This window comes from Bufo gargarizans, chromosome 2, assembly GCF_014858855.1.
Source record: "Bufo gargarizans isolate SCDJY-AF-19 chromosome 2, ASM1485885v1, whole genome shotgun sequence".
NCBI classification, from domain to species: Eukaryota; Metazoa; Chordata; class Amphibia; order Anura; family Bufonidae; genus Bufo; species Bufo gargarizans.
Genome location: NC_058081.1, coordinates 252,221,962 through 252,246,976, shown reverse-complemented (window position 1 = coordinate 252,246,976; position 25,015 = coordinate 252,221,962).

The following is a 25,015-nucleotide window of genomic DNA, read 5'->3' as shown; positions in this document are numbered from 1 at the left end:
ATATAGTGGCCTATCACAGCGGTTCTTGATTAGTTAACTCGGTCATCCACGTCATCCCAAGTGACATCAGACACCCCCAGCCAACAGTTGGTGGGTTCATCAGACACAACCCTTAGTTGGCATGGCCTGGGAGCAGGCCCTGTGCCCTCACCTGTCCTCAACCTGGCTTTGGCCTTTTTTGTTCCCTCACCGCAAGAAGTACTACATGCTGTGGGCTCAGCTTCACTTTTCAGCGAGGAAGAGCTACTAGAGGACAGTCAGCAGCTACTGCCCAGCCAAGATCTGGAGGAGACATCTGCCACTTCCTCAGCTAGGTAGGCAAGTAGTGATGAGGAGAGTGGCGCGGGAGCTTGTGTTGCGAGTGGTCAGACTCCTGACTCAGAGACCATTGATGAGGACATCAGTGATGTGCAGACACTACTTGATGATGATGAAGCCGATCGCACTTGGGAGCCGGGCTTTGTCATAATCAGGAGAAGAGTGTGGAATTTTGCACATGAGCCAGCAAGTCGCTAGTGTGGCCGGAAGTCAGCAGGGTGGCAGCAGTGGGAGGTCGGGAGCCAAACGGGCATGAGGTAGAATACACGCTTTGCAGTAGCCTACCTGCCCGTAAAGGAGTGGTGCACGGGTTCACAGAGGCAGCGGCGGTAACTGTCAACCGTTGAGTAGTGTTGGGGGGAAAAAAATCAGGTACTCGGTGGTGTGGTAGTTTTTTGTGAAGCCGCCAGAGGAGGTCAACATGGCCATATGTAGAATATGTGGGCAGAAGGTGAAGTGTAGGCAGGGTGCAAATGTTGGCACCATAAAGTGTCACCATAAAGTGGCCTGTGAGAACCGTGGCTTTGATGGGGTGGTCCAGCCTGCCGCACCATCACCCAGTGGCACGCACCCAGTTTCAGCCAGTCAAGGCTCCACCACCTTAGCCAAAGGGAGCTGTCTGTCAATCCCATCTTCTGCTGGTCCAGATGCTCCTACTTCTATTCAGTCATTCTGTCAGCAATCAATCACCAAAGCGATTGCCAAGAGACAGCAGTATGTGTGCACGCATCCAACGGCGCAGAAGCTGAATGTGCTCCTGTCCAAGTTGCTGGAGCTGCAGTCCCTCCCTTTCCAAGTGGTGGACTCTGCACCTTTCAGAGAACTGATGGCTTGTGCCGACCTGAGGTGGAAAGTCCCAAGCCGTCATTTCTTTGCGAAAAAGGCAGGACCAGCCCTGCACACACATGTAGAACAGAAGGTGGGCCAGCCCTTGAGCCTGTCTGTGTCTGCCAAAGTGCACGGCAGTGCCGACGTGTGGAGCTGTAACTACGGTCAGGGACAATATATGTCCTTTACGGCCCACTGGGTGAATGTGGTTCCTGCACAGCCACACCAGTAACTGCCTCCTCATCCTCCACCATGTCCTCAGCCTCCACTGGAGGGACAAGTCACAGTGCCCCTCCAGCATACCCCATGTGCAGGGCTCGGCAGTGTCATGCTGTTCTGCACCTGGTTTGCCATGGCGAACAGATTCACACAGGGTAAGAACTGCTCCATGTGATGCATCAAGAAATCGAATCCTGGCTTTCTCCACAACAACTGAAAATCAGAACCATGCTAACCGACAACGGGAAGAACATGGTGTCGGTGCTGCGTCAAGAAAGGCTCAGCCATGCGCCCTGCAAGGCACACATGTTCAATCTGGTTGTCAAGCGGTTCCTGAAGTCTTCCACCCATCTTCAATACATCCTAAAAATGGCCAGGGAACTTTGCATACACTTCAGCCACTCGTACAAAGCAAAACACACCCTCCTTGAGCTGCAGCGGCAGAACGGCATCCCACAAAATAGGCCGATATGCGACGTTTCCACCCTTTGTAATTCCACCCTCCATATGTTGGTCAGTCTATACGAAAAGAGAAAGGCCATCAAGGATTTCTTGATGATGCAAGCGGATAGGATTACTCCACTGTGTAACTTTGATGTCAGCCAGTGGCAGCTCATTCGTGACACCTGGGTTTGCTCAGGCTCTTTGAGGAGGCCACCTTATTTGTCAGTCGCCAGGACTACGGAACTAACAATGTCATTCCACTGCTTCATGTCCTGGAACAGATGCTGGTAACAACGGCTGGTCAGGGGACAGGAGACGTGGCGCCTCGTTCTCAAGGCCATATGAGCCCTGTGGGGGCTGAACTTGAAAAGGAGGAGGAGGGGTAGGAGGACATTGGAGCACAGGCAACATGTAGCCAAATGGGTGTTTTTTCTACTTAGCTGACAGGACTTGAGTAGCAGGAGCAGCCAGAGGAGCTACAGGGCGATAACACAAAGGGACCTGGACACCCCGTGGCAGTATGCAGTGGAGATGGAGGCAGGGAGTCCCTCCAAGTCACTTGCACAAATGGCCCGATGCATGCTCAATTGCTTGCGTAGTTACAGCTGAATTGTCACCATTCGGCAGAAGGATGACTTATGGCTCTCCACCTTGTTGGAACCTCGCTACCGGTCCTGAATGGGGGCCTTTTTTACAAGTAAACAAAACTACTACAGAGAAATCCTATGTAGTCAGTTGGCCGCTGCCTATCTGCGCCATCGTCCATCTTCTCGCAGGTCTGACCGGGAAAGGGGCTTCTGCGCTCACGTTCCTCTGCTATGGCTGCTGGAGAAGGGTGGGGTGGCAGGAGCAGTACCAGCTCCATCAGCAGCAGCCGGAGTGTATAGTCGCTGATGAGTAGCTTTCTTCACCCGCGTACTGAAGAAACTACTCAGCAGCAGCAGCAGCAGCTAGACTTAGAGCAGAACATGAACCAGCAGGTGGTGGCATACTTGGACAGCACCCTGCCACCCCACATTGAATATCCGCTGGACTAATGGGCAGTCAAACTGGATTTGTGGATTTGAAAAGCTGTCCTGCCCGGCCAGTAGTGTGGCATCAGAGCGGGTGTTTAGTGCGGTGGGGGCCATGGTTACCCCAAGGAACTCGCCTGTCCATCCAAAATGTGGAGAGACTGACCTTTGTCAAGTTGAATCAGGCGTGGATCAGCCAGGATATCCAACCACCAATTCCTGATGCATCAGACTAGATAATCCATGATGCCACACCAACACTGTGACAAAAGAGACCGGTTTCTTCTGCCTACCTGCCTCAGCTACTAATTTGATGCTGCAACCCGTCTGATGCCACACATCTGATGCCAAGTGCTCCTTATTTCACCCACCTTCGTCAGCTGCTAGTGGTATTGCCGCCCCTCTCTGTTACGGGGTCACTTTATGGTCTCCTGCTGCAGCTGCTGCTGCCACCTCCAAACTATGTCACCTTGCCACTCTGTGGTCTCTTCATGCTGCTGCCATTTCCACACTATGCCACCTTGCCACTCTGTGGCCTACTCATGCTGCTGCCACCACCAGACTCGGTCATTGTGCCACTCTGTGGCCTAATAGTGCTGCTGTCACCTCCAGACTCTGTTGTTGTGCCACTCTGTGGCTTTCTCCTGATGCCGCCACCTCCAGACTCGGTCATTGTGCCGCTCGGTGGCCTCCTCATACTGCTACTAACTCCATACTCTGTCATTGAGCCACTCTGTGGTCTCTTCATGCTGCTTCCAGCTCACCTCTTCTGATCTGTCAGAAGGAAGGAAAAATGAGCCGCACAACGGATCCTGTCTGTGTAGCAGCTGTAAGGCCTGTATGGTCCCATCAGAATTGGCTTATGATAGCCAAAAGCAGGAGTGGGTACAAAACACAGAAGACATGTAAATATTCCATTCACATGTCATCTCTGTTTTACATCCACTTCTGTTTTTTTTGGGGGCATTAGCAATATTGATGGATTATTGAGCAAATGCTCACCGAAGGTGAATGCTCCACAGACAGAATCCGTTTTTTTTATGGTTATTGTTCTGATGGATCGGATGGAAGGGAAAATGAATCAGCGACGTCAACACAAACTTTTAGCTGACACCCTCTGCACTCTGTCCAGTGGAGCTCTACTTGTATACGCGTATAATAGAAGAGGGGTGTAGATATCTATGTGAATCCAGCTGACGACAGTGTAAAAGGAGTGTGCTTCTTCTTGATGCTAACATCGACCTGTAAGGCTGAGTTCATACTTGAGTTATTTGGTAAGTTTTGGCCCTGTGACTGCCCTAATAAGTGAAGTGTGCAGTGATTCTAAGAGCGATGTCTGTCATCTGCATGTCATACGGACTCACATTATTATTTCACTACCAAAGCAGACTCTCTATGCGTGTTACTACAAGCCACAGTGTTCTACACCACTACACCACTATAAAGGCCCTTAGCAGCCAGGAAATAGACTTTAATGTAATTCACTGCCACTTTATTCAGATCGAAACAAAATTTTCCCGAAACCGGGTTATGGACGGTGTTAAACTGAGGGGTAAGGTCATGTGATATTTTTATAGAGCCAGTCGATACGGACGTGGCGATACCTAATATGTCTACGGTTTTACTTTTTTTTCACAATTATTTTTTTTAACTTTATTTTGGGGAAAAGGACACTTTATTTTTACTCGAAACTTTACTTTTTTTGTAAAACTTAATTTTTTAAACTTATTTTTTAACTTTATATTTTGTCCCACTCTGTGACTTCAACTTTTGGGGGTCTGATCCCCTTTACAATGCGTTACAATACTTCTGTATTGTAATGCATTGGCTGTAAGTGTATTACACACTATCATACACTTACAGCTTCCTTCCTGTGAGATTAAGGGGGTTGAATCTCACAGGCTGTCAGGGAAGGCAGCCACAATGCCTTAGGAAGGCATTGAGCTGCCTTCTCTGCCATCGGGTCCCTGTCACAGCAGCGCGTGTACCTGATGGCCATCCCGCATGATCCTGCAAGTGCCACGGTCAATGCTGACTGCGGCAGTGCAAGGGTTAATGCACCGGAATCAGTGTTTTCACTGATGCCCGCGCATACAGCTCCTGCACGCGCCCGATCAGCATGACGTACATGTAGGTCACTGGTATTTAAGTCCTGGCCAGATATCACGTACATGTACGCCATGGGTCTTTAACCCCAAAGGGACACAGCCTTATTTCACCTTAAGGACCAGGCCATTTTTTGCAAATCTGACCAGTGTCACTTTAAGTGGTGATAACTTATTTATAAAAAAATTAATAAAAAATTACCCAAAATTTGTAAAAAAATAGCAAATATCCAAGTTTCAATTTCTTTACTTTCATAATACATAGTAATACCTACAAAAATTGGTATTACTTTACATTCACCATATGTCTACTTCATGTTTGGAGAAATTTGGGAATGATATTTTATTTTTGGGGGATGTTACAAGGCTTAGAAGTTTAGAAGAAAGTCTTGAAATTTTTCAGAAATTTTCAAAAACCCACTTTTTAGGGACCAGTTCAGGTCTGAAGTCACTTTGTGAGTGTCATGGTCTTACCTTCTCACTGTTCTCCTTCGTTTGACATGTGCTGGCGGCCATCTTGGTTTCTGGGTTTCTTGTAGCCTCCCACCCTGCGGCTCCTCCTTCCCACTGGGAGGAGCTGGATGCCTAGCTCATATATATAGAAGGTCTGTGGCTTCAGTTCCTTGCTTGGTCCTCCTGTGTGCACATGCTTCAAAGACTGCTGCTGCTTCTGGTTCCTGATCCTGGCCTCGTCTGACTACCCCGTTGGTTCCCGATCCTGGCCTCGTCTGACTACCCTGTTGGTTCCCGATCCTGGCTTCGTCTGACTACCCCGTTGGTTCCTGATCCTGGCTACGTCTGACTACCCTCCTGGTTCCTGACCTCCGTCTACGCAAGACCCTGCTTCGGTTTAGCCATCCGTTTGGACTTTAGCTACGGCTTGATTTTCAATAAAGCCTTCTTATTCCACCTATCTCTGTTGTACGTCTGGTTCATGGTTCCATGACATTAGGACCAAGCCATGAATTCTGACGGTACAGGGCCATCCTCGCTACCTACGCTGGTTGCCAGACTTGATCAGCAGGATCACCTGTTGGGTCGGTTCGCTGTGGCGTTACAAACCCTGCTTGAACGCACGGCTCATTTAGCTTCCGTTGCCGATGGGTCGGTTGTCGCTCCTGGGCCCGCTCCTACTGCCGCTCCGGTTGTTGCGCCAGAGTCTACCCCGACACCTGTTGCTGCACCTGCGGTGTTTCGGGGTATGACCGGTTCTGCCCCCCTTCCACAGCGCTTTGGGGGAGAGCCAACTCAGTGCCGAGGTTTCCTTAACCAGGTGGCCATTTATTTCGAGTTGCTGCCACATGCCTTTCCTACTGAGAGATCAAAGGTGGGCTTCTTGATCTCGCTGCTCTCGGACAAGGCCTTGGCCTGGACCAGCCCTTTATGGGAGAACAACAATCCGGTGGTTGCCGAGTTTTCCGGTTTTGTTGCTTCTCTTCGGAAGGTATTCGATGTGCCGGCTCGTGCTGCCTCTGCTGCGAAGCTCCTTATGTCCATCAGACAGGGTTCACGATCCGTAGCTGAATACGCCATTGAGTTTCGTACCCTGGCAGCAGAGGTGGGCTGGAATAATGAGGCTCTGGTCGCTGCTTTCTCTCATGGTCTCTCGGAAGCCTTGAAGGATGAGATTGCAGCCAAGGACCTACCAGTGGAGCTCGAGTCCCTTATTTCTTTCCTGATTTTGATTGACACCAGACTCAGGGAGAGACCTTCCTTTAAGGAGAGCCTGCGGAGGCCTTCTAACAGATTGGCGCCTACGTTTGCTGTCCCACCCGTGCCTCCCTCTCCTCCCACGCCTCCTGGGGATGACTGGTCTGGGGGTCAACCCATGCAGCTGGGGGTTGCTCGCCTGTCCGAGGGGGAGAGGGTACTCCGGAGACGCGAGGGCCGATGCATGTACTGTGGTCTCAGTGGGCATTTTCGGTTGGCATGTCCGAACCGTCCGGGAAACGCTCGCACCTGAGATCCTGTCGGGGGCAGATCTTGGGTGGAGTCTCCTCGTCCCCGGTTTCCCGTGTTGACAAACCACTGATTACTGTTGTCCTCTCCTGGGTCGGGGGCTCGGTGACGACCCAGGCGTTGGTGGACTCTGGTGCTGGTGGCTTGTTCATTGATAGTGTGTTCGCCGCCGCCAATTCCATTCCTCTGCAGCCTCGAGGTTCCCCACTGGCTCTTGAGGCGATAGACGGCAGACCCCTTCTGCCGCCACACGTGACTCAGGAGACCCTTCCAGTGGGGATGGCCATTGGTGCCGTTCACAGAGAGTCGGTCTGTCTCCAGGTTATTTCGTCTCCACACTACTCGGTGGTCTTGGGGTACCCCTGGCTCCAGAAGCATAATCCGACTTTCGATTGGAGATCGGCCGAGATCCTCTCGTGGTCACCGCAGTGTGGGGCTAGTTGCATCCATGGGCCTGTCAAGTTGCTGTGTACTTCCTCGGACTCTCTGTTGCCTCCTGAATACGAGGAGTACCGGGATGTATTCGATAAGGTGCGTGCGGTTGCCCTACCTCCGCACCGCCCATACGATTGTGCCATAGAGTTACAATCTGGTGCCGTTCCTCCTCGTGGCAAAGTCTATCCACTGTCGGTAGCGGAGAATGAGGCCATGGAGGAGTACGTGAGGGAGGCGCTTTCACGCGGACACATTCGCAAATCCTCGTCCCCGGCAGGGGCTGGATTTTTCTTTGTGAAAAAGAAGGGCGGTGAGTTGAGGCCTTGCATCGACTACAGGGGTCTCAATCGCATCACGATCAAGAACGCTTACCCGATACCCTTGATTTCCGAGCTGTTCGATCGCCTCAAAGGGGCCACGGTCTTTACCAAACTCGACCTGAGGGCGGCATATAACCTGGTAAGGATCAAGGCGGGCGATGAGTGGAAGACCGCGTTTAACACCAGGACCGGTCATTATGAATCCTTGGTTATGCCCTTTGGGTTGTGCAATGCGCCCGCAGTCTTCCAGGAATTCATCAACGATGTTTTCCGTGACCTGTTGCAGCAGTGTGTGGTGGTCTATTTGGATGACATCTTGGTATATTCTGCATCCATGGAGGCCCACATTCTGGATGTCAGACGAGTGTTGCAACGCTTACGAGAGAACAAGCTGTTCGGTAAGCTTGAGAAATGCGAATTTCACCGATCCCAGGTAACCTTCTTAGGTTACATCATTTCCGCTGAGGGGTTCTCCATGGATCCTGAGAAGGTTTCGGCTGTCTTACAGTGGCCCCAGCCCAGTGGGCTTCGTGCCCTGCAGCGCTTTTTGGGCTTCGCCAATTATTATCGGAAGTTCATCAGGGACTTTTCCATGCTAGCCAAGCCTCTCACGGATCTGACCAGGAAGGGCAGTAATCCTCAGGTCTGGCCGCTCGAGGCCATCCGAGCTTTTGAGGCTCTAAAGTCCGCCTTTGTGTCGGCTCCGATTCTGTCGCATCCCAACCCTGGGTTGCCTTTTGTCCTCGAGGTGGACGCGTCTGAGACGGGAGTAGGCGCCCTCCTGTCTCAGCGTAGAACACCAGAGGGTCCTCTGCTTCCTTGTGGGTTTTACTCCCGGAAACTGTCTTCCGCGGAGTGCAACTATCAGATTGGTGACAGGGAGTTATTGGCCATCGTGCAGGCCCTTAAAGAATGGAGGCACTTGCTCGAGGGCTCGGTGGTCCCGGTTCTCATCCTGACGGACCACAAGAATCTGACCTACCTCTCTGAGGCCAAGAGATTGACACCACGTCAGGCCAGATGGGCTCTGTTCTTGTCACGTTTTAATTACGTGGTCTCCTACCTACCCGGCTCCAAGAACATCAGAGCGGATGCCTTATCACGGCAGTACTCCGAGCTGTCCGGGGAGGAGTCGATTCCGACTACGGTCATACCCCCGAATCAGATCCTGGCTGCTATTCGCACCAGCCTGACCTCTCCTCTGGGTGAGCAGATTTTGGCGGCTCAATCTGGTGCTCCCTCTGGGAGACCCAACGGCAGATGTTTTGTGCCTGAGGAGTTGCGCACTCGGTTGTTGCGAACCTACCATAACTCCAAGGCCGCGGGGCACCCTGGAAAGAATCAGCTGTCCTGGGCGGTTTCACGTCTGTTCTGGTGGCCTTCTCTACGTTCCGACATCGCCGCATATGTAGCGGCATGCTCCGTTTGTGCCCAGAGTAAGTCCCCTCGGCACCTTCCGTTGGGCCTTTTGCAACCCATAGCCACCGGGGAGCGTCCATGGTCACACCTGGGGATGGATTTCATTGTGGACCTTCCTGCATCCCGAGGCCATACGGTCATTCTCATGATTGTGGATCGGTTTTCCAAAATGTGCCACTGTGTTCCTCTCAAGAAGTTACCCTCTGCACAAGAGTTGGCCTCGATTTTTGCCAGGGAGGTCTTCCGGTTGCACGGTTTGCCCAAGGAGATTGTGTCGGATCGGGGGAGTCAGTTTGTGTCCAGGTTCTGGCGCGCCTTTTGCTCCCAGTTGGGGATTCATCTCTCTTTCTCCTCGGCCTACCACCCTCAGTCCAATGGGGCCGCAGAACGATCCAATCAGGCCTTGGAGCAATTCCTTCGTTGCTATGTCTCCGATCACCAAGACAATTGGGTTGACCTCCTGCCTTGGGCTGAGTTTGCCAGGAACACGGCGGTGAACTCTTCCTCTGGGACGTCTCCCTTCATGGCCAATTATGGGTTCCAACCTGCCGTGTTACCGGAGGTATTCTCTCCCCAGGATACTCCGGCTGTGGAGGATCACCTTTCCGTCCTACGTACTTCTTGGGTACAGATCCAGAGGTCCCTTGAGGTCTCTGCGCAACGCCAGAGACTCCAGGCTAATCGCAGACGAGCGCCCGCTCCTTCCTACCAGGTCGGAGACCGTGTATGGTTGTCCACCCGCAACCTCAACCTTCGAGTGCCCACTCCCAAGCTGGCGCCTCGCTTTGTTGGTCCCTTCCGAGTGCTTCACAGGGTAAACCCGGTAGCCTATGCCCTTGCGCTTCCTCCTGGCATGCGGATCTCCAACGTGTTTCATGTCTCCCTGTTGAAGCCATTGGTGTGTAATCGTTTCACTTCCTCGGTTCCTCGGCCCCGTCCGGTCCAAGTGGGCAATCGTGAGGAATATGAGGTGAGCAATATCCTGGACTCACGCCTGGTCCGCGGTCGGTTGCAGTTTTTGGTCCATTGGCGTGGTTATGGTCCAGAGGAGCGTTCCTGGGTTCCCTCCACAGATGTCCATGCTCCTGCGTTGCTCCGAGCCTTCCACGCACGCTTCCCTCTGAAACCGTTCCTTACTCCGCGGAGGAGGGGCCCTTGAGGGGGAGGTACTGTCATGGTCTTACCTTCTCACTGTTCTCCTTCGTTTGACATGTGCTGGCGGCCATCTTGGTTTCTGGGTTTCTTGTAGCCTCCCACCCTGCGGCTCCTCCTTCCCACTGGGAGGAGCTGGATGCCTAGCTCATATATATAGAAGGTCTGTGGCTTCAGTTCCTTGCTTGGTCCTCCTGTGTGCACATGCTTCAAAGACTGCTGCTGCTTCTGGTTCCTGATCCTGGCCTCGTCTGACTACCCCGTTGGTTCCCGATCCTGGCCTCGTCTGACTACCCTGTTGGTTCCCGATCCTGGCTTCGTCTGACTACCCCGTTGGTTCCTGATCCTGGCTACGTCTGACTACCCTCCTGGTTCCTGACCTCCGTCTACGCAAGACCCTGCTTCGGTTTAGCCATCCGTTTGGACTTTAGCTACGGCTTGATTTTCAATAAAGCCTTCTTATTCCACCTATCTCTGTTGTACGTCTGGTTCATGGTTCCATGACAGTGAGGCACACATAATAGAAACCACCCAAAAATGACCCTATTCTAGAAACTAAACCCCTCAAGGTATTCAAAACTGATTTTACAAACATCGTTAACCCCTTAGGTGTTCCACAAGAGTTAGAGCAATTAACATGGGGATAGGCGCTAAAACAAAATAATAATGTCTTTATTAATTGTCTGATTAAGAAATAAGGGGTATCAACCGTCAGTATAATGTGCAAAACTGACTTTAACAATTGTGAAAACACTGATACATACCAAATAGCACCACCATCTGGATTGCCAGTGTAGTCTCACAAGCTACTAGCATAAGGGGCTCATTCAACCACAGGGTTCAAGATGTGTATCCCAGGGTGAAAGGTATCAAGGGGATGTATTGGTATGGGAATTTCACCAAACACCACTCCAAAACAGTGAGAGCCAGCGCGCAGACTCTCACTGCACTAATAATCACAGGTGCTGGACTATGGCAGAGCAATAGCATTCACTCCAGGTGGATTAAAGGAGCAATGGTTGCCCTGACATGTCCCTTATTTGCAACAGCTCAACGCTGCGTTTCCATGCATTGGGAATGCATTTCATCAGGAGCTATGTGCACCAGGTTAATACTAGAGCCCAGAGCCTCAGTGTTGTTTTAATAACCGAGGTAATGGACAAACAAACAGTCAGTGATAGAGATCCCTGCCTAGCACCGTTTTCCTCTAGTGTGAGGTACGGAGCTTTACAAACAGTCACTATCCTGCCTGAGCTAGCAACCTCTAGGCTGAGGTGCTGCGTGCTAGTGTGCATGTAATCCGGCACTGTGATGGCCATCACAGTGCCGGATTACATGCACACTAGCACGCAGCACCTCAGCCTAGAGGTTGCTAGCTCAGGCAGGATAGTGACTGTTTGTAAAGCTCCGTACCTCACACTAGAGGAAAACGGTGCTAGGCAGGGATCTCTATCACTGACTGTTTGTTTGTCCATTACCTCGGTTATTAAAACAACACTGAGGCTCTGGGCTCTAGTATTAACCTGGTGCACATAGCTCCTGATGAAATGCATTCCCAATGCATGGAAACGCAGCGTTGAGCTGTTGCAAATAAGGGACATGTCAGGGCAACCATTGCTCCTTTAATCCACCTGGAGTGAATGCTATTGCTCTGCCATAGTCCAGCACCTGTGAATATTAGTGCAGTGAGAGTCTGCGCGCTGGCTCTCACTGTTTTGGAGTGGTGTTTGGTGAAATTCCCATACCAATACATCCCCTTGATACCTTTCACCCTGGGATACACATCTTGAACCCTGTGGTTGAATGAGCCCCTTATGCTAGTAGCTTGTGAGACTACACTGGCAATCCAGATGGTGGTGCTATTTGGTATGTATCAGTGTTTTCACAATTGTTAAAGTCAGTTTTGCACATTATACTGACGGTTGATACCCCTTATTTCTTAATCAGACAATTAATAAAGACATTATTATTTTGTTTTAGCGCCTATCCCCATGTTAATTGCTCTATTGTATTTATAGGCGTATATTCAATATATCATTTCAATTTATTCCGTTCCACAAGAGTTAATAGCAAATGGTGATAACATTTCAGAATTTAGATTTTTGGGCAAAGTATCCAATTTAATCCATTTTTTCCAGTAACAAAGCAAGCGTTAACAGCTAAACAAAATGCTATATTTATTGCCCTGATTCTGTAGTTTGCAGAAACACCCCATATGTGGCAGTAAACTACTGTACGGGCATACAGTAGGGGGTAGAGGGAAAGGTGCGCCGTATGGTTTTTGGAAGCCAGATTTTGCTGGACTGTTTTTTTTTTTTTTACACCATGTCCCATTTGAAGCCCCCCTGATGCACCCCTAGAGTAGAAACTCCATCAAAATGACCTCATCTAAGAAACTACACCCCTCAAGGTATTCAAAACTGATTTTACAAACTTTGTTAACCCTTTAGGTGTTGCACAAGATTTAATATAAAATAGAGATACAATTTCAAAATTTCACTTTTTGGGCAGATTTTCCATTTTAATATTTTTTTTCCAGTTACAAAGCAAGGGTTAACAGCCAAACAAAACTCATTATTTATGGCCCTATTTCTTTAGTTTACAGAAACACCCCATATGTGGTCATAAACTGCTGTACGGGCACACGGCAGGGCGCAGAAGGAAAGGAATGCCATACGGTTTTTGGAAGGCAGATTTTGCTGGACTGTTATTTTTTTTATACCATGTCGCATTTGAAGCCCCCCTAGAGTAGAAACTCCAAAAATGTGACCCCATTTTAGAAACTACGGGATAGGGTGGAAGTTTTGTTGGTACTAGTTTAGGGTACATATGATTTTTGGTTGCTCTATATTACACTTTTTGTGAGGCAAGGTAACAAGAAATAGCTGTTTTGGCACCGTTTTTATTTTTTGTTATTTTCAACATTCATCTGACAGGTTAGATCATGTAATATTTTTATAGAGCAGGTTGTCACGGACGCAACGATACCTAATATGTATACAATTTTTTTACTTTTGTAAGTTTTACACAATGATTTCTTTTTTTAAACAAAAAGAAAAATCATGTTTTAGTGTCTCCATAGTTTGAGAGACAGTTTTTTGTGGGATGAGATGAAGGTTTGATTGGCACTATTTTGGAGTGCATATGACTTTTTGATCGCTTACTATTACACTTTTTGTGAAGTAAAATGACAAAAAATTGCTTTTTTTACACCGTTTTTATTTTTATTTTTTACGGTGGTCACCTGAGGGGTTAGGTCATGTGATATTTTTATATTGCCGGTCGATAGAGACGTGACGATACCTAATATGAATACTTTTTTTTATTTATGTAAGTTTTACACAATGATTTCATTTTTGAAACCAAAAAAATCATGTTTTAGTGCTTCCATAGTCTAAGAGCCATAGTTTTTTCAGTTTTTGGGCGATTATCTCGGGTAGGGTATGATTTTTGCGGGATGAGATGACGGTTTGATTGGTACTATTTTGGCGTACATGCGACTTTTTTGATCACTTTTATTACCTTTTTTGGGAAGTAAGGTGGGTAAAATGTCAATTTCCTCATAGTTTTTATTTTTTATTTTTATGGCGTTCACCGTGCGGGGAAAGTTACATGACCATTTTATATATCTGGTCGTTACGGACGCGGCGATACCTAATATGTGTAGTGTATTTTATTTTTAATTCAGTGTTAAGTGTTTTTTTAACTTTACTTTTTTAACTCAGTTGTGGCCACAACTGAGCAGACGGTTAAGGGTAAGGAGGGGGGCGGTATGGAAAGGGTTAAACGGCTGACATCGCATCACAGATGTCAGCCGTTTATACCAGAGTGTCATCAATGTTCTGACACTCTGATATAACCACTGGCCACCAATGAATATTCAAGAGGAGGCGGGCGGGGGATTGCGATCCCGCCTGCCGCAACGCCCGCAACCCCCCCCCCTGCACCTCCCGCCGCCATAAAATCACTCAGGGGTGCAGGGGGGGGGGGTGAAAATCTATATTTTGGGCATTATAAAAGTTTCTGATCCCCAGTCAGGGACCGCGCGGATCAGAAACTGCAAAAAGCGCAGCAAACCGCAGGTCTGAATTGACCCGCGCATTTAGTCGAGGTGCCTGCTCAATGATTTGAGCAGGCACCTTGTTCCGACCACCGCCCGCCGGGCGGCAGTGATCGGAACAACACATGATGTACCGGTACGTCATGTGTCCTTAAGTACCAGGACAACATGACGTACCGGTACGTCATGTGTCCTGAAGAGGTTAAGGGGTTAAACATAAGCATAGCCTTAACAAATAGGCTTAAACAAACAAACCCTGCTCAACTAAGAAAGTACCTAATACAACAAGATAGCCCATAACTATATGTGGGACCAGCTACCCGGCCCACAGGTACAAATGGAAAGTATTGGGTGACACATGCAATACCTTCTGTAGTTCAGCAGTCAGCTTCTCCAGGTATGGCCACACTGCTCAGCTCTACACTGAGCTTTAAATTAGGCGCTAACGAACCATGTGACCCACAGCTGTGGGTTATGGAAGGCCAGGACCGAAGCCCGGGAGGAGTTAGCGTCCCACTGCCAACCTCACTCACAACAGTATAAGCAGGTCCCAGTACTTATTTTACAATCTGTCTATGCTAAGCTATGGCTAACATAGACAAAACAGGCTATCAACCTTGCTTATCCTGTGTCTGGGTTAACCTTTCGGTTCCCAGAGACATACCCAAGGCTTACCACACACAGTTTAACTGTTTCAATGGCAGATATCAGTTCTCCCAAACGATACCCTTCTCACAGTATGTAAAATATATCCAATCTATCGAACATCACAACTAGTCTGTTGCTACCTTTATCTCACGTACACCTAAAACTTTGCATTTAAAAATAATTTAAGAGTAAACAGTAACTAAAAAACAAACACTCTTGTGTATTCACTGGCATATCTTCAATAGAGGCAGAGCACATCACTGCTATAGGGCCCGGGTAGGGGAGCCTTGCACTAAACTCCTGTTCTCAACATAAAAACACAGATTTTTATACAGTCGCCTATAGGAAAAACTTAGTACAAAGAGATTATTATAGCCTCTATTGTAGTCAATGGTAACTGTATAAATTCCTATGCACTGCACTCCCCTTAGTGGTGGTTGCAGGCAGCCAGCTTTGTAATATTATCTGAATGGAAGCAGGAGACATAGATCTGTATGGGGGGAGATTTATCAATTTATTTTTGCCAGTAAAAGCATTGAGAAATATGATGTTCAGAAAGAGTGCTATATTTATGAAGCACCTCTTCCACTTTTTCTGAAATAGAAGTCAAATACAGGTTGACTTTTTTTTTAAATACAAAAATTATTTTATTTATTTAAACAAAAAATTGTAAATTCATAAAAAATCTGGGGCATTATGCTTTGTATTCTGCATTGCTTGGGAGTGACTGACACATGTGCATTGGGAAACTGGGGGTGGGGCAGGGGAGACCATAATACATTTTGTTTTGGGGTTGTATGAGATGTGTGTACACCTCTGTGTACTATATATAATTGCGAATTTGCTCTAATTCTGCATTAACCATTTCACCAGGCATCCAGGGTAATACCTGTAGCAGGTACAGTGAAAATAGTTCCACTAAAGAAGCCCTAAGACATTTCTGCGTGAGTAACATGAGTAACATAAATGGTAAATGATAAATGGAGAACCCTGTTACAGGCATAGGGGGCCTAGAGCTTCAATTAACAACACTTAAGGCATCAACTACAACAATGCCAATTGCTGTCATAGATTCAATCATTTTGTTGTGAACTGACCATGAGTTCTAGTAATACACATGACTATAGCATGAATCTGAGCAAAGATCAACATCCAAAGAATTATACTAACTAAAATAACTAAGTAAAATATATTGCAGTTCCACGTGCTGTGTATATGGTATTACAGAGATGCTACCAGAACTTATCGCCTCATTTTTGTTCCCATCAGTCTGCTCACGTGTCAAGATTAGGTCACAGGTCAAACCTAGAGGGGTAGACATATAAATTGTAAGTGGTTTGCAATGTTGCTACTGACAGAATAGAATGATGATTGACAGGCGGAGAGGGAAAATCATTACAGCAGATATACTTGGAAGTAGGAATAGAGACAAAATGAAGAGAGGTCTGGCCTTGCAGGCCAGGTGCTGGGGGCATTCCAACTGAAAAGGGGCAATGGTGTCAGCAAGGGTTGCCTCATTTTTGGAACATTTATTTGGATTTACTCCCTTAGGCTGCAAGCTGCCAGAAATCTCTTGGAAGATTTAGCGTAAAGATAGGAAACAGAATTTGACATAATATACAGTTTAGGAACAGAAGTGGATAGAGAAGGAGGATGAGGAGAAAACAACGCCACTTGCTATATCTGTACCGTAGACATAGTTTACTGTAAATCCTGCACTCCTGGTAAGGTTTAGTATATACTGATGCAGTGTCATACCGATCACTGTTCAGTCATGCAGGTCTGAGAAGAATATGGTTAAAGGGAACCTGTCACCTGCAAAACACATTTTAAACCGACATCATTACCTTACAGTAGCCCCCAGTGTGTTCCTAATCATGTTTTTCATTCCTCCACTGGTTGTATACTTAACACTGTTTTAATCTGTGTTTTCGCTATCCTCAGCTTGAAGTCAAGGGGGGCAGCTTGAGTCAGCTTGAAGTCAAGGGGGCAGCGGCGTCCTTGCTTCAAGTCAAGCTAAGCCCGCCCCTTACCCGTCCTCCCTTCACTGTGATTGACATCCTGCTGTGAGGCTGGGATCGTGCAAGTCTCGCGCACGGCTCCCGCAATCACACGGCCACTTTCCTCTCTCGCGAGACTTGCACGATCCCAGCCTCACAGCAGGATGTCAATCACAGTGAAGGGAGGACGGGTAAGGGGTGGGCTTAGCTTGACTTGAAGCAAGGACGCCGCTGCCCCCTTGGCTTCAAGCTGACTCAAGCTGCCCCCCTTGACTTCAAGCTGAGGATAGCGAAAACACAGATTAAAACAGCATTAAAGGGACACTGACAGGGCCAATAAGCATATTGAGGTATATATATGGCAGTACAGGTCTTATAATGGGTATTACAATCATATAAGTATCCCCCCTGTCCACATTATACATACAGTAAACTTTAAGTTTTATAACCTGCTCCAACGGTCTTCAATCTGCCCAAGGGGCGGCGTTTCACCTCTCTTGCGCCCAGCCAGCCTCCCCAACTGCCGCTTTGAAGCGCCGCCCAGCTCATGAATATTCAGTTTGCTGGGCGGCTTCTGCGGTCCCCGCTCTGAAGCGCTTCGCTTAACAGTGTCCGGCGCATGCGCCGGATCTTGTGAAGTCCGGTACAGTAAGCGCCGCCCAGCTCATCAATATTCACTTCGCTGGGCGGCGCTTACTGTCCCCGACTTCACAAGATCCGGCGCATGCGCAGGGCACTGTTCAGCGCAGCGCTTCAGAGCGGGGACCGCAGAAGCCGCCCAGCAAACTGAATATTCATGAGCTGGGCGGCGCTTCAAAGCGGCAGTTGGGGAGGCTGGCTGGGCGCAAGAGAGGTGAAACGCCGCCCCTTGGGCAGATTGAAGACCGTTGGAGCAGGTTATAAAACTTAAAGTTTACTGTATGTATAATGTGGACAGGGGGGATACTTATATGATTGTAATACCCATTATTATTATTATTATTATTTATTATTTAAGCGCCATTCATTCCATAGCGCTGTACATATGATAAGCGGTGCACATACATAACAGACAATTGTACTAATCATAAACAAGATGAGTTACAAACTGGTACAGAAGGAGAGAGGGCCCTGCCCGTGAGGGCTTACAATCTACATGGTATGGGAGAAGGACACAGTAGGTGCGGGTTGGGTTGGTCATGGCGGTATAGAGGCAGCAGGGTCATTGGTTGTAGGCTTGTCTGAAGAGGTGGGTTTTCAGGTTTCTTTTGTAGGATTCCACTGTAGGTGAGAGTCTGATGTGTTGGGGTAGCGAGTTCCAGAGTATGGGGGATGCACGGGAGAAATCTTGGAGTCGGTTGTGGGAAGAGGCGATAAGAGGAGAGGAGAGAAGGAGGTCTTGTGAGGATCGGAGAGTGCGTGTGGGGCTGTATCGGGAAAGTAGCTCAGAGATGTAGGGAGGGGACAGGTTATGGACGGCCTTGTATGTGTTTGTCAGTACTTTGAAGTGGATTCGTTGGGCAATGGGGAGCCAGTGAAGGGATTGGCAGAGGGGAGAGGCAGAGGAGTAATAAGGTGAGAGGTGGATTAGTCGGGCAGCGGAGTTGAGGATAGATTGGAGGGGTGCGAGGGTGCTAGATGGAAGGCCACAGAGGAGAATGTTGCAGTAGTCTAGGCGGGAGATAATGAGGGCATGTACGAGCATTTTCGCTGATTCAAAGTTAAGGAAAGCACGGATACGGGAGATGTTTTTGAGTTGGAGGCGGCAGGTGGTGGAAAGGGCTTGGATGTGCGGTCGGAAGGAAAGGGCAGAATCTAAGGTCACTCCAAGGCAGCGGGCTTTTTTGACTGGGGATAATGTGCAGCCATTGATCGTGATAGATAGGTTTGTTGGGGGGGTTGAACAAGATGGTGGAAAGATTATGAATTCTGTCTTATCCATGTTAAGTTTAAGAAAGCGAGAGGCGAAGAAGGATGAAATAGAAGATAGACATTGTGGGATTCTTGATAGTAAGGTGGTGATGTCTGGACCAGAAAGGTAGATTTGTGTGTCATCAGCATAGGAGTGATACTGAAAGCCATGGGACTCTATGAGCTGTCCCAGGCCAAAAGTGTAGATTGAGAAGAGCAGGGGTCCTAGGACAGAGCCTTGCGGGACACCAACAGAGAGGGCATGAGACGAGGAGGTGGTGCGGGAATGGGAGACGCTAAACGTCCGGTCTGTGAGGTATGATGTGATCCAGGAGAGAGCCAGGTCAGTGATGCCAAGAGATGAGAGAGTTTGCAACAGAAGGGTGTGGTCAACAGTGTCGAAGGCAGAGGACAGGTCAAGGAGAAGGAGGACAGAGTATTGTTTCTTGGTTTTGGCTGTCAGTAGGTCATTGGTGACTTTGGTAAGGGCAGTCTCGGTCGAGTGGTGGGTTCAGAAGCCGGATTGTAGGCGGTCAAAGAGGGAGCAAGAGGAGAGGTGGGAGGACAGTTCAGAATGGACATGTTGTTCAAGTAGCTTTGAGGCATACGGAAGAAGTGATATGGGGCGATAACTGGACAAGGAAGATGGGTCAAGTGAAGGCTTTTTGAGGATGGGTGTAATGGTAGCATGTTTAAAAGCAGAGGGGAAGACACCAGAGTTTAGTGATAGATTGAAGAGATGAGTTAGGGCTGGGATAAACACTGGGGTGAGGTTAGGGATGAGGTGGGATGGGATCGGGTCAAGTGCACAGGTGGTGAGATGTGATCTGGAGAGTAGAGTGGAGAGTTTTTCTTCTGTAATGGTGGAGAAGCGGGTTTTAGGGGGAGAGGACCGAGCAGATGTGTAGGGGGTCTGTGGGGACTGTGTAGTAAAGCTTTCTCTGATGTGGACTATCTTTTGTTTGAAATATTTGGCAAAGTCCTCAGCTGAGAAGAGAGGAGAGGGTGGGGGCGCTGGGAAGCGGAGAAGGGAGTTAAAAGTGCTAAAAAGTTGTTTAGGGCTGTGTGACAGGGAAGATATGAGAGATGAGAAGTAGGCCTGTTTTGCATCAGCGAGTGAGGATTTGAATATGAGAAGGGATTGCTTGTATGCAGTGAGATGATCTATAGAAGGGGATTTTTTCCATCGTCGCTCAGCAGCCCTGGAAGCTTGTCTGAGTTTCTTGGTCAGGTTGGTGTGCCAGGGTTGTCTGTTGATTTTCCGGATTTTGTTATGTGTGAGGGGGGCAACAGTGTCCAGAGCTGTACTTATTGTGGTGTTGTATAGGGTGGTAGCAGCTTCTGGGTCTTGGAGGCAACAGATGGTAGAGAGTGGGAGAAGAGAGTCAGAAAGCAAGCGAAGGTCGAGATGTTTAAGGTTCCTGCGGGGGTGTGCTGGTGTGTGGACCGGGGGGGCTACAGAAGAGACCAGTGAAGAGAAGGTGAGTAGGTTGTGGTCGGATAGGGGGAGAGGCGAGTTAGAAAGGTTAGATAGGGAGCAAAAGCGGGTAAAGATCAGATCCAGAGTGTGACCATCTCTGTGGGTGGGAGCTGAGGACCACTGTGATAGGCCGAAGGAGGAAGAGAGCGACAGGAGTTTAGAGGCGGCCGAGTGGCATGTGTCAATAGGGATGTTGAAGTCACCCATGATGATAGTGGGGATGTCGGCAGAAAGAAAGTGTAGTAGCCAGGTGTTGAAGTGGTCAAGAAAGATGGTTGCTGGGCCTGGAGGGCGGTAAATGACAGCTACTTGAAGGTTGGAGGGAGAGTAGATGCGAACAGAGTGTACTTCAAATGAGGTGAGCGTAATGGAGGGTGGCAGTGGAGTTGGGCTGTAGGAGCAGGTGTCTGATAGGAGAATACCAACTCCTCCACCATGTTTGCAGCCGGGGCGGGGGGTGTGAGTGAATTGAAATCCACTATAAGAGAGTGCAGCAGGGGAGGAGGTGTCTGAGGGTGTCAGCCATGTTTCTGTGAGACCCAGAAAGGAAAGGTTTTGAGAGATAAACAGTTCGTGAATGTACGACAGTTTGTTACGGACAGAGCGCGCGTTCCATAATGCTCCTGCAAGAGGAGCCAAAGGGGCAGGGGTCAGAGGAATGGTAATTAGGTTTAAGGGGTTGCAGGAATTTGTAGAAAGAGATTTGTAGTGGTACATGGAGGTGATGGTGGGGATTTGCTGAGGGGGTCCTGGATTTGGAGAGATATCACCAGCAGTAAGGAGAAGCAGAGAAAGTGTTAATAGGTGAGAATAAGAGAGGGCATGAGGTGTCTGTGTGTGTTTTGGAAGGAAGTGTTTTATGTTTGCAAACAGGTTTGTGCAAGCTATCAGATGAGAAGGTAAGATGGAAGAAGAGATGAATAGTTCCTTGCTGGGTGAATGGATGTGGGGGTATTTCAGGAGGTTGTGGAAAGGTAGGAGGAGTAAGAGGAAACATTTAAACATTGTTTGCATTGACTATGCCTAATTACCTGTGGTCCCCTTCTGGTCACATTCTGGTATAATTCAGACTGTGCACTTAAGGAGTTGCACTTGAGAGAGGTTGCATGTGGAAAGACCAAGGTCTGGAAGACCATGGATCTTAGATTTATACCACTCAGTGATCAATCAGGTGTGACCAAGAGGGGAGGGGGCTACATATGGACTAATCAAGGGAGGACCAGATACAGGGGTGAAGTAGTGTAAACAAATACTCAATAAATCCAGCAGGAAAAGAGACATTAATAGTTCAATGCGAACATACCAGGGTTTAGAAGGAGAGATGAGAGGGGGTGGACAATATCAGACTGGGAAAGCTGGGTGTAGCAGTAAGCTTCAATGCGAACATACCAGGGTTATACCATTATAAGACCTGTAGTGCCATATATATACCTCAATATGCTTATTGGCCCTGTCAGTGTCCCTTTAAGTATACAACTAGTGGAGGAATGAAAAACATGATTAGGAACACACTGGGGGCTACTGTAAGGTAATCATGTCGGTTTAAAATGTGTTTTGGAGGTGACAGGTTCCCTTTAATCTGTAAAGGGAAGAAAACGTCATGGTCACGCATAATATGCACTTGGTATGTCAAATATATAAATGACTTTCTGCTCTTCTAAAAATAGTATTTTACCATTCTGCAGTCGTTTTTAAAGCACTTACTGTACAAAATGGCTGAGCTTTCTTAGCTATCTTTTTTTTTTCTAGAAGATAACATCTATTAATCTTAGGATGTAACTAGCATTATCTTTTATTCCATCAGGAAGAGCCGGTCTCCAAGCACCAGTGGTGTCATTTATCAAGGGTAAAGGGGTGATCATTTTGTTGTACATCAATTCAAGTAACAAGTTGGTGTTTAAGTTTTAGATGCTTGTGTAGATGCCCAATCAATTAACCCATTTCTGAATCTGTTGTTAAAATTCTATGCTTTAGATTCATGTATGTTATGCAATATAGCAATCAATATTCTCTGTATTATGCAACCAAACAAGTCTTGGGATTAAAACAAGTCTGTCACCAAGAAATTCACTGATAAACCAGGCACAAAGCCTTGTAAGGCTAGCTCAGTTTTATATAACGATACCTTTCACTTAGTGACATGCAAGGGAAAGAGTACAAGGTGGGCCATTTATATGGATACACCTTAATAAAATGGGAATGGTTGGTTATATTAACTTCCTGTTTGTGGCACATTAGTGTGGGGGGGAACTTTTCAAGATGGGTGGTGACCATGGTGGCCATTTTGAAGTCGGCCATTTTGAATCCAACTTTTGTTTTTTCAATAGGAAGAGGGTCATGTGACACATCAAACTTATTGGGAATTTCACAATGAATACAATAGTGTGCTTGCTTATAAAATGTGTTCAATGTGCTGCCCATTGTGTTGGATTGTCACTGCAACCCTCTTCTTCCACTCTTCACACACTGATAGCAACACCGCAGGAGAAATGCTAGCACAGGCTTCCAGTATCCATAGTTTCAGGTGCTGCACATCTTGTATCTTCACAGCATATGCAGCACCTGAAACTACGGATACTGGAACCCTGTGCTAGCATTTCTCCTGCGGTTTTACTAGCACAGGCTTCCAGTATCCGTAGTTTCAGGTGCTGCACATCTAGTATCTTCATAGCATAGACAATTGCCTTCAGATGACCCCCAAGGATAAAAGTCTAAGGGGGTCAGATCGGGAGACCTTGGGGGCCATTTAACTGGCCCACGATGACCAATCCACTTTCCAGGAAACTGTACATCTAGGAATGCTCGGACCTGACACCCATAATGTGGTGGTGCACCATCTTGCTGGAAAAACTCAGGGAACGTGCCAGCTTCAGTGCATAAATAGGGAAACACATCATCATGTAGCAATTTCGCATATCCGATGGCCTTGAGGTTTCCATTGATGAAAAATGGCCCCACTATCTTTGTACCCCATATACCACACCATACCATCAATTTTTTGGTTCCAACAGTCTTGGAGGGATCTATCCAATGTGGGTTAGTGTCAGACCAATAGCGGTGGTTTTGTTTGTTAACTTCACCATTCACATAAAAGTTTGCCTCATCAGTGAACAAAATCTTCTGCGTAGACTGAGGGTCCTGTTCCAATTTTTGTTTTGCCCATTCTGCAAATTTAGTGCGCCGATCTGGGTCATCCTCATTGAGATGCTGCAGTAGCTGGAGATTGTAAGGGTGCCATTTGCGAGTAGCTAACATCCGCCGAAGGGATGTTCGACTAATGCCACTCTCCAGTGACATGCGGCGAGTGCTACACTGTGGGCTCTTGTTGAATGAAGCTAGGACAGCCACTGATGTTTCTTCATTAGTGACAGCTATCATGCGTCCACATTTTTGCAAATCCAACACTGAACCAGTTTCACGAAACTTAGCAAGGGAGATGGGTGGTCTCGTAGGCTGTCTTGCATTGAAATCTGCTGCAATGACCCGGTTACTGCGTTCACCAGACATCAACACAATTTCTATCCGCTCCGCACGTGTTAACCTCGGCGACATGTCAATGGCTGTAAACAAAGAGAAACTTGTAAATAACTCATGAAAGAATAAAGTCACGTTAAAACCAAGCACACCATTGTTTTTCTTGTGAAATTCCCAATAAGTTTGATGTGTCACATTACCCTCTTCCTATTGAAAAAACAAAAGTTGGATTCAAAATGGCCAACTTCAAAATGGCCGCCATGGTCACCACCCATCTTGAAAAGTCCCCCCCCCTCACATATACTAATGTGCCACAAACAGGAAGTTAATCTCACCAACCATTCCCATTTTATTAAGGTGTATCCATATAAATGGCCCACCCTTTACTTTTAATTCACATGCAAGTGAGTAGTTAAAGGGAACCTGTGATCAACTTTATGCTGCCCAAACTAACGGCAGAATAAAGTAGAGATAGGTGAATATATTTCAGCAGTCTGTCTTTTATAGGTTACTAGCAGAAGAACCCGGCTTTGCATGGGTATATTTCATCTATTTAATTTCATGTTTCCGTGTGTCGTAAAAAGATATCAACAGTATCTCCCATAACAGTGACCTCTACAGTACCAGCCCCTTTAACAATAACCTCCACGGTGCCTGCCCCTTTAACAGTGATCTCCACAGTGCCCGCCCCTTTAACAATGACCTCCACAGTAGCCGCACCTTTAACATTTACCTCCACAGTGCCCGCCCCTTTAACAATTGCAGTAAGCCGGATTGTGACTAATGCACACTGGCGCAAAATTAATAGTTTTTAGTTTGTGACGCCAATTGCAATGTGCGCAGGTTATAGTCTCAGGGCCCTTTCAGGTGTTATAGCTCACGTACCAGGTGAGGAATGCCAGAGGGGGATAATGTCTCTATGTAGTGTCAACGGTGTCTCCTACCTTGGTACGGCTGGACTCCTGGATCTTGGCTCACTTGCAATAAAATGAGTGTTGTTAATAGGAGTAATGGAGGAACTTGGTAGCAGTAAATGAGATCCAGACTTGAAGTATAATGCAACTTGTCTTTACTGGATGGCAACAGAAATCCATACGAGTTACAGCAGTAGTCTTTAGGTCCCAGCAGGTATAGGCAATGTATGGCAGGGATCAGTATCTCTTCTGCTTCTATACTATGTGCCTGGAGAATCTGGCAGGTAATTATCTTCTGCTCTGTCTGTCTTCTGCTTGTAATGGGCCTGACTAGCTG